The sequence below is a fragment of the Propithecus coquereli genome, unplaced genomic scaffold (genome assembly GCF_000956105.1).
Source record: "Propithecus coquereli isolate 6110/MARCELLA unplaced genomic scaffold, Pcoq_1.0 Scaffold706, whole genome shotgun sequence".
Taxonomy (NCBI): Eukaryota; Metazoa; Chordata; class Mammalia; order Primates; family Indriidae; genus Propithecus; species Propithecus coquereli.
In genome coordinates, this window is record NW_012153130.1 from 334,416 (window position 1) to 343,889 (window position 9,474).

Sequence of the window (9,474 nt, forward strand, 5' to 3'; positions counted from 1 at the left end):
AGTCCGGCCACTGGTGGTGAGCCACCAGTTTCCCAGGCCACCCCCCGAGATTGGGCAGACACTATTGTCATTATTCTTTCAGGAAACCAGGACATTGGGGTTTATGTCAGCTGCAGGTCTGGCTGCTGTATCAGACGCACACCTGAAAAATATTGTCTTGGCCGTGGGTTTTGATAGAGCCATTCTGTATTCCCAGGAACTTCCACTGTAATTAATCGACAATTGATTACTCTCTCACTTACATGTGCGCGTGAAGGCTCTGGCCTCTCAGGAAGGAAACTAGCTATTGACAAATGAGTCAAAGCACTGGGCGCTGTTACTTATTCATGAAGGAGGGTGTTGGCACATCTGGGTCCCCCTGCACCTGCCCAGCGCACCCTGGAAGGTGGGGATAAAGGGCCTGGGAAGAAAGTGGCTTCTGCAATCTCCTCTCTCTCTCTCTCTCTCTCTCTCTCTCTCTCTCTCTCTCTCAGCAGGCTGGGCTCCTCTCACCAGATTTCCATCCCAGGTTTGGTGGCTTTTGCTGAACCATTGAACCCATATTTAACCCAAGGTGTAAACAAAACCATTCAATTAGTCTACCAGTCGATTAAAGAATCAGTCGTCCGTTGCACATGGTATTTCTTCTTCTGGGGCATGAGTTTTCTTCTTTATTCATATATAACTGATTTTTATTCATTTTATTGAGGATAGCTATACATTAAGTACACACATGTTCTATAACTCACAAGCATTAGTGGGATAATTATCATAAAAAAGAAGAAAGAAGCTAAGGGATAAGCTGCGTGGGGAAGGCCATCTGGGCCAAGGGCAAGGATCTGGGGCGCGTTCCCTGGGGCCGGCTGGGCAGGGTGCTGGCCTGCAGGGCCTCTTGGCCACTTCATCTCTCTGAACCTCAGAGTCTTCATCTGAAAGCCGGCCAAGGAGCTCACAGGACTGCTGTGCGCTTCTCCCTCCCGCCGACTTCTGCTGGGTGGAGTCCCTGCAAGATACACGCCACCTGGGGCTGCTTAGAGACGCAGCATCTCAGGCCCTGGACAGGCCAATGAATCAGCGACCACGTTTTAACAAGATCCAGGTGATCCGTGCTGGCGTTAAAGTTTGAGAGGCGCCGGGCTAAATAATGTGCTGTATTTAAAACTCCTGGCCGAGAATGGGCGTGGAGAAACGTTAGCTTCCCATTCCTGTTCCCTTCCCTGAGCATTTGCAGACGCTCTCTGGGAAACCTCAGCTCTGGAGGGAGAGGTTTGGGTTAGAGGGTGGGTGGTAGCCCCCTGAGTGTGCTGGCGCTGCAGACAGACGGCGAGTATTCTTATCCTGGCTCTCCGGTGGAAGAGTGTGGCCCCTAGGAGTCCGGCAAGTGGCTCTAAGGTCACAGGGTGAACCCTAGGGGACCAGGGCCCCATGTGCAGATGGCCACCCATGGAAGTGGTCACTCCCTCTGGCGGGGGAAGAGGCCAAGAGGGTGGCCGGAACCTGTAATCATCATAAGGGTTTGCTGGACAGGATGTAAAAAGACCCCAAGGAGCTGGGATGTCCTAAAGGTGACGCCAAATGTGACAGTTTAACAACTTTCATTCAACACCCATTTTGGGGACACTCATCCGGTGCTGGGCACTGGGATACAAGGGAACCACATGGGCACAGGGGCGGATAGGCATTACAGTCAGGAAGGGCAGGCGAATGGGACACATGGGGACAAAGGCTGTGCCCACAGCAGCACCCGCTGCTCGGAGGACCACCCCAGGCGGGGCGGGGCCGGGTCGAGGAGGCGCAGGTGCCAGGCACCCGCCCCAGGGACGCTGCAGGAGGGAGTTGGTGGCCTTGGCCATAGCCTCTGGACAGTCTCAGTGACCTGGCACTAGGGAATGTTCCTGGCCTAAGGAAGAACCTGGGTCTGGCCAAAAAGGGGCGAGAGCTAGGCGCAGCCCGGGAGGAAGGTGGCGGCAGGGAGGGGAGCCCTGCCCTAGCGTGCCCTCTGTCCGGGCGCGCACCCTGCCGGGAAGCCCGGGCCGCAGCTGCTCGGGGGCCCGGCCCAGAATAGCCTCCTTCCGGGCAGGGCTGCCCCGGCCCGGCCCGCAGCGCAGGCGCCCAAAATAGGGCACGGCCGGGAGGCCCGCGGGCGGCGGCGGGCGCGAGGGGCCACCTCGGCTGCAGGACTCGCTGGGAGCCGGCGGGCGCGGGCCCAGGGCGGGACCGGGGCGGGCAGGGACCGCGGCGCGGGGGCGCGGGGCGGGCGCGGGAGCCCGGGCGGGACGCGGGGCGCGGGGCCAGCCCCGAGGCGGGCGCAGCGCGGCGCTGACCTCACAGCCCGCGAGGAGGCCCGTCGGGGCGGGGGCTGATGGAAGGCCCCAGGAATGCGAGCTGACGGCGTTCCCTTCGCGTCTACACCGTGCCGGCCGGGAGCCGCGCGCGGCGGGGACCAGGGCCCGCCCTGTCCTCGGTCACACACCCCGCCTGAGCCGAGGCGGGCGTCCGAGGAACGCCGCGGCGAGGGGCGCCAGGGCGCCAAGGGCTGGCCTTGGAGGGACACCGTGCCCGGCCACGCGCAGCGCTGCTGTCCTCCCTCCCGTGAAGTGCAGCGTCCCGCTTCCTCTTGTCCCTCAGCCAGGGCAGTCCTGGGCCTGGTGGTCCTGGGCGCTCTGTGCCTCCCCGGGCCCCAGGAGGTGGGTGGCGTGGCCTCAGGCCCCGGCTCCGGCTCGTCGTAGCCTACGGGGATGCTGAGGCCGAGGAGAGGTTCGGAGGTGCCTGACCCCACGCTCTGCCAGGCACAGCCAGCCCCCTCGCGGCCCTCCACCCTAACCTCTTTAACCTCCGTGACCGCTCCCAGCCTCGGTTTCCTCATCTATTAACCGGTCATTAGTCACATCTACCATGCAGCGTTGTCAGGATTAAAATAGAATAATTATGTAACGCACCAGGCCCTCCATAAATGTGGTCCTCTCTCCCATGTCACCACCTCCTCCTTCCTCAGGCAGGCTGCGCTGAGTTAGGCCTGCCCACATCACCACCTGGTCCCCAGGCCTGAACACACGAACACCCTTGCCAGAGCCCTCCCCTCTCCTCCTCTCCCTGGGGTTACTTTGAACCCCATCTCATGCCAGAGGATGGTCCAACTTGTCGTCAGAACCTGCAGGAATCACAGGCTGAGGTCCAGGAATATTAACTGAGGGCCCAACCTGGCCGGGGTGAGTCAGCCGCCCATGACTGCTATGGCTGCTCCAGCTGCCCTTCACAGCTTGGCCGCGAGGTCGCCAGGATGAGGCAGCCGCTGGAAGTTGCTGGGAAGATGAGTGAGTCTGGGGGGTGGGATTAAGAGCACAGGGGTTGGGGGGCAGGAAGGGGCTCTCAGTCCCTCTTCTCTTTCCCTATGGGAACTGAGGCTTGGGACCAGGGGACCAGGGCACCCCATGTGAGGAAGGGCGGGCCTGACTTACTGTAACTTCCTGGCCGAAAGCCGATTGTCCTGTGGTTGGGCTGCCCAGCCAGAGAGGCCCCTGGTGCAGGGAGGACTCAGGGAGAACTTGCCTTGCACTGCATGGCCCAGCGTGGGGGGGTGGGGAGGTGTTGTCACTGACTTCCTGCGGAGACCAAGTAGACCAGGTGGGCCAGCCTGGCTGCTTCTTCCCAAAGCAAGGCAGGCCACTGCCTAAATGCCAAATTATTCACAAGAAAAGAAAGGCTGTCCAGGAGCTCAGCCCCGTCCCAAGGACATCAGAGCAGCCAGTGTTGACTGAGCTCTCACTATGTACTATGCAGTGCAGGCATTTGCTCACTGAATTGTCACAGCCCTCCCGGAAAGTGGGGGCTGTTTTTATCCCCATTGTACAGATGGGGAGCAGATTAGAGACCTGCCTGGATCCCCCAGCTGCCAGGAGGCAAACTGGGGTGAAAACCCACGTTCCCCATTCCCACCCAGCTGGCTTCCTGAGCATGGGAACCAACGTGGCCCGGAAGACTAGCACATGGCCCAGCTGACCGCCAGGTGCTGACCCCACCCCCCTCTCCCCCACCACATGGGCACGCTGCTTGCTCGGTACTCAGCTGACTTCCTGTCCCTGGAAGAGCAGCTGCCAGTATGCCGGAGCAGGGCGGTCCCCTTCCTGTGGTTCAGGTAAGGGCATAACCCCGTGCCTTCTTAGCATCTTCCCTCTGTCCTTTCCCAGGCTCTGCAAGTCAGACCTGGGTACCCCAGAGAGCCTCTCAGGGTCAGATGGTGGTCCAGAGGCCTCAACTGCAGGGTGGGGAGGGGAGCAGGGTAGGCAGAGAGGGGGCTGCAGGCCTTGACCGAAGAGGGTTTGGGAGGAGCTGAGAACCTTCCCCGCAGCTATCAAAGACACATGGAGGCTTTGTGCATCACGCTGCCTCTCTGATCGGTGATGAAGGATGCAGAGGAAAGCCCCTTAACCTCTCTCCCTCACCCTCCCCAAGTTGGTATTGTGGATTCGACACGTCCTTCTAAGGCATGAGGTCGACCTTGCCTGTGTCCACCCCACTGTCAGATCCTCCAGGGCTTTGGGAAGAGCAGGCTGACTGCTGGGCATCACCTCGACTTTCCCCTAGGTGACATTGCCAAGGAACTGTGGCACTGCCCATATTTCCCATGCCCAGCTCCACGGCTCCACCTCCCTCTCTCTCTTGCCCGTGGAAGCTCAAAATAAGCTTTCTAGAGGATGATGTTCCTTGTGCAAGGGTCATCTGAGGCTGCTAAGACTGAAGCTCTTCACCAGAGAAGTGCAGGAAGCCCCCCTGCAGCTCAGTGAGGCAATGTCTATGTCTGGGGAGCGCCAGGCCCTCCCCAGGCCGCCATGGCTGCGCAGCCTGCCTCTCTGCCCCGCAGGCCATCTGCTAGGCTCCATCTCTGGGCGCCTTTGCAGCCCGTCCTCAAGGCGTTTTTAGCAGGCATGAAGGGGCATTTCACACGTCCCTCTGCACAAGAACGTTGAAGGGCACATTTCTCAGGCTCTTCTCGGAAGATGCAAAGCAAGGAAAAAAGATCTCAATTTGAGATCCCGTAGGACCACAGTACTGGGTAGAATGGTGTCCTCCCCAAATTCATGTCCACGTGGAACCTATAAATGTGACCTTAATTGGAAACAGGGTCTTTGCAGATGTAATTAAGTTAAGATGAGGTCATGCTGTATTGGTGTGGGCCCTAAGCCAATGACTGGCATCCTTGTAAGAGGAGGGAAATTTGGACACAGACACATAGAGAAGCCCACGTGACGATGGAGGCAGACACTGGAGTGATGCGTCTCCGAGCCAAGAAACGCCAGTTACCAAGGGTTGTCCGCCACTGCAGAGCTGGCGGGGGCACGGAAGGAGTCTTCTAGAAAGGCTTCAGAGGGAGCGTGGCCCTGCAACACTTTGAGTTTGGGACTTCTGGCCTCCGGAAATGTGAGAGAACAAGTTTCTGTAGTTTTAAGCCGCTTGGTTTATGGTATTTTGTCATGGCAGCCCTAGGACACTAACACAACCACAGAGGACAGTCAAGGAAAACAAGAAGGAAATGCATCCGGCACATAAAGAAAAGACTTGGAAGAGACAAGCGGGGAACAGGAAGGAACACTTCCTCAACTTCCTCCTCTAACCGGACAGGAAGCTATGGACCTCGCAGCTGAGCCCTGGAAGAAGCGGCTACTTTCCTAGCAAGAGTGCGTGAGCTGGGATGTTGGCGAGCGGGGGGTGTCTGAATCTTGCTGGGTCCCAGGGAGACCCTGTTAATAATCATGAAGTTGCCGGGCGCGGTGGCTCACGCCTGTAATCCTAGCATTCTGGGAGGCCAAGGAGGGAGGACTGCTTGAGCTCAGGAGTTCTAGACGAGCCTGAGCAACAGCGAGACCCTGTCTCTAAAAAAAATAGAAAAAATTAGCTGGACGTGGTGGCGTGCACTTGTAGTCCCAGCTACTCGGGAGGCTGAGGCAGGAGGATCACTTGAGCCCCGGAGTTTGAGGTTGTAGTGAGCGAGGCTGACGCCACTACACTCTAGCCAGCGCTAACAGACACTCCGCCTCAAAAAAAAAAAAATCATAAAGTCATGACATGGTCTTGTCTCATCCTCATAACAGCCCAAGAAGCAGGTTTTACTGAAATCCCCATGTATGGATTAGGACTAAGTCTGGGTGGTTAGGTACTTGCCCGAGGTGATATACTGGCAAGCAGTGATCTGGGACATGTGCCCAGCTTTCCTGACCCACAGCCTACACCCTGCCCGTGCCCCTTGCCCTCTCGTGGTCCAGGGTTCCTGTGCACAAGTCCCCTCTCTTGGTGGGGTTGGGCCAAGAGGCACAGTAAGCATGCTGGCCACAGGCGGGCATGCGGAGCCGGGCTGCCTGGGTTTGGACCCCAGCCCTATTCCTGGTTCGCTGTGTGACCTTGGGCAAGTTCCATTACATCCCTGTTCTGCAGTTTCCTCCACAAAAATGGAGACAATAATAGTACCTAATTCATGGGCTTGCAGGGGAATTCAATGAGTCAATACATTTCAAGTGCTTAGAATAGTGCTTGGCACCTTGGAAGCACAGCCATAAAAGTGTTGTGAAATACATAAAACCCGCTGGGCAAGGGCTCTTTGCGCCCACAGTTGGGGCCAAGGAGAGGGCTTCAGGATGGTCACCTGTCTTGTTCTTATTCCACGAGGCCAAAAGCAGCCTAATGCAGTTCTCATCTGTTTCCCACAGAACCCTCCAGAGACCAGCAAGGAGGGCACTGAGACCAGGCAGCAGAGTTCTGCCTACATCCTGGGCAGTCTGACTCAGTGGCTTGAATCCTGCCTATAGGGTGAAAGTCACCTTCTCTTCTCCACTGAACCCTGGTCGGCCATCTCCAGTTAGCTGTCTTGCTCACAGCGGGAACCTAGGCTGGGGTGATTCACTATCACTCATCACCGCACGGGAAGATAACACACAGTGCACATCCCAGGAACAGGACTGTCTGTCGCCTTCACCCACGGAGCTCAGAATGTGCTGGGCAGCATGTGCGTGCAGCAGCGTGTACACCCACGCGTGTCCGGGAAGTCCTCCAGTCGTCCCTGGCCACTTCGCTACCTGTCCATTGGGGGCCTGCAGCCTCTACCTGGCATCTGGCTCTTTTAACTGGCTCCCATCCGGACACTCTCCTGCCAGCCACCAGGCCTGGCCTGACAGCCCAGGACTCTGCTTCTTCCCCACTCGGGTCTGACTGGCTCTGTCCCCGTCCTGGTGTGGGTATGAGGTCTCTTGCCGCAGCTGGGCCCCTTGGCTGACCTTCTCAGCTCCTTTTCTTAGGCTGGAGAGGCCTGGAAGAGTGCCCGAGGGAGGGTCCAGGCTGCTGTCCTGGCCTCCTCCCCTCCGCTCCAGGGCTCTGGCCGGCGCCTGGGCAGGGTCCCTGCCGAGTGAGTTCTCAGCCAAATCCTGGCCCTGTGGTGGCCTGAGGAGTCAGTGGGGAAGCCCCTACGTGCAGGACAGTGCTCCAGAACCTTGACGTCCCTCCCCCAACATTGAGCAATGCCGGCTGGTCTCTGAAGGTCTTCCGGGTGGCCCTCCTGCCAGAGCCTCTTGCCTGCTTTCGCTAAGTGCCAGGGGACACTAAAAGGGCAGTGAATACTGGAGGACCACTCTTGGAAGCCAGCCTGCCTCCCTGCAGCCCCGCCTTGTGTAAGATCCTGCAGTAGGGAACATAGAGGTCATCTCCTCTGCCCGTCAGTTTCCAGAAAGGACAGTTTAGAGGATTTGGGGTTCCCTGAGGCTTTGAGGAAGACCTGGACATTGGGGTGGCCAAAGGTCTTGCTGGAGTTTCCTCGGGGATTGTACGTCCACTGGGAGCACCAGCCCTGAGCATCCGAGGCTCCCACCTGCTGGGATGACTCTGGGGTTCCCGCCAGATCTAGGTGGATGGAATGGCAATCCAGGCAATCCAGCCTCAGGGCTGACCTGGACACTGGTGAGAGCCAAGAGTGGACCTGCCTGTCATGTGGGTCCCTGAGGGAGCCTTCACAGTAGCTGCTAAGTGGCGGTCCTGGAGATGACGACCGTGGGGGCTCTCACACGCGTGCGCGAGCAGGAGGGGAGAAGGCGCTGGATTTGAGATCAGGTGATGGGTATTCCCACTCTGCCTCCACCACTGCTTATCTGTGTGATCTGAGGCAAGCCCCAACCTCGGACACCTGGGTTTGCTCCGCTGAAAGCACAGTATATTTTATTTTACCTGCCCCACTTACAACTGAGGCACGTAGGGAGGATGGAATGAGATCATCTATTAGAATGCATTTTGAAAAAAACGAAAATGCTATTTATGCAAACATACAGTACTAGAAAGATGACTGTTTGCTTCTGGAAGCAAAAGTTGCAAATGAATTAAAAGATATTTTAATGACTTCAGAAACCCCATTGTTTAAAGAACATTTCTTAAGGCTGGGACAGGGAAGGGGGTATAAAAAAAATAATATTTCTTCTTTTGTACAGCCACACATCAAGTATTTGGTGATGCCACCAGGCCACCAGGCCACCTACCTGCTGGATTTTGTGAAGAACACAAAGTAGAAGATACAGTGCCTGGTACGGAGTCAGCACTCAGTAAATAATCATTGAATGAATGAACAAAAGTGAGTCCAGTTTGGAAGGAGACAGGAATGAGACCGAGGGATCAGTGAGTGATGCAGGCCGTACGTACAGGGTGCGTTTGGAGGGACGGGCACAGGGGAGCTTTCCGCTGGGGTTAGAGCCTGAAGGGTTTTGGAAATCCAGCTTAGCGGAAGGTGCCAAGGGGAACCCTGTGGATCTGATGGGGATGGGCTGCGAGTATGGATGACATCAGGAAAGCAATATTTTTAGAACATGAGTCTGACATGGACGTGCCTGATGGGGACATACCAAACTTCTTGAAGTTCCCCAAAGTTTCCCTTTTCCAGGCCATTTCTCTGTTTCTGATATGGAGAAGGCCCCGTTCTCCCAAGCCTGCGCAAGGAACACCTGCCGTTTTGCCTTAGCTCACACACGTGTCATCTCTTCTGGGAAGCCGCTGTAGGTCATTTCCTCCTGGGCACCCCTAGCTGTACCCTGTAAACCGTTTTATTTTTACACTCATTCCTTTTTAGGCTACTTCTTGGTTTTCATGTCTGGTTCCCCTTTCAGACTGGGAGCCCTGTGAAGTCTGGAATATCTCCTGGTTGTCGATCTCCAGCACGGCACGGCGGCCTGAGCAGTGGTTCCACCTGCACCGGTATCACCTGCTGCTGCTGCTGCACCTATAGTTCAAGAACACTGCAGCCCCGCCCCCACCGGGCAGCCTCCCGGGACAGCATCCACAGAGATGCAAAGATCATATCCCGGACAGTGCCCCCTGGAGTTGTGCAGCACAGAGGCGGGTCCTCATGGATTTTATATTTCATGTCTATACCTTCGAGGGCACCGAGACCAGGCAGCAGAGTTCTGCCTACATCCTGGGCAGTCTGACTCAGTGGCTTGAATCCTGCCTATAGGGTGAAAGTCACCTTCT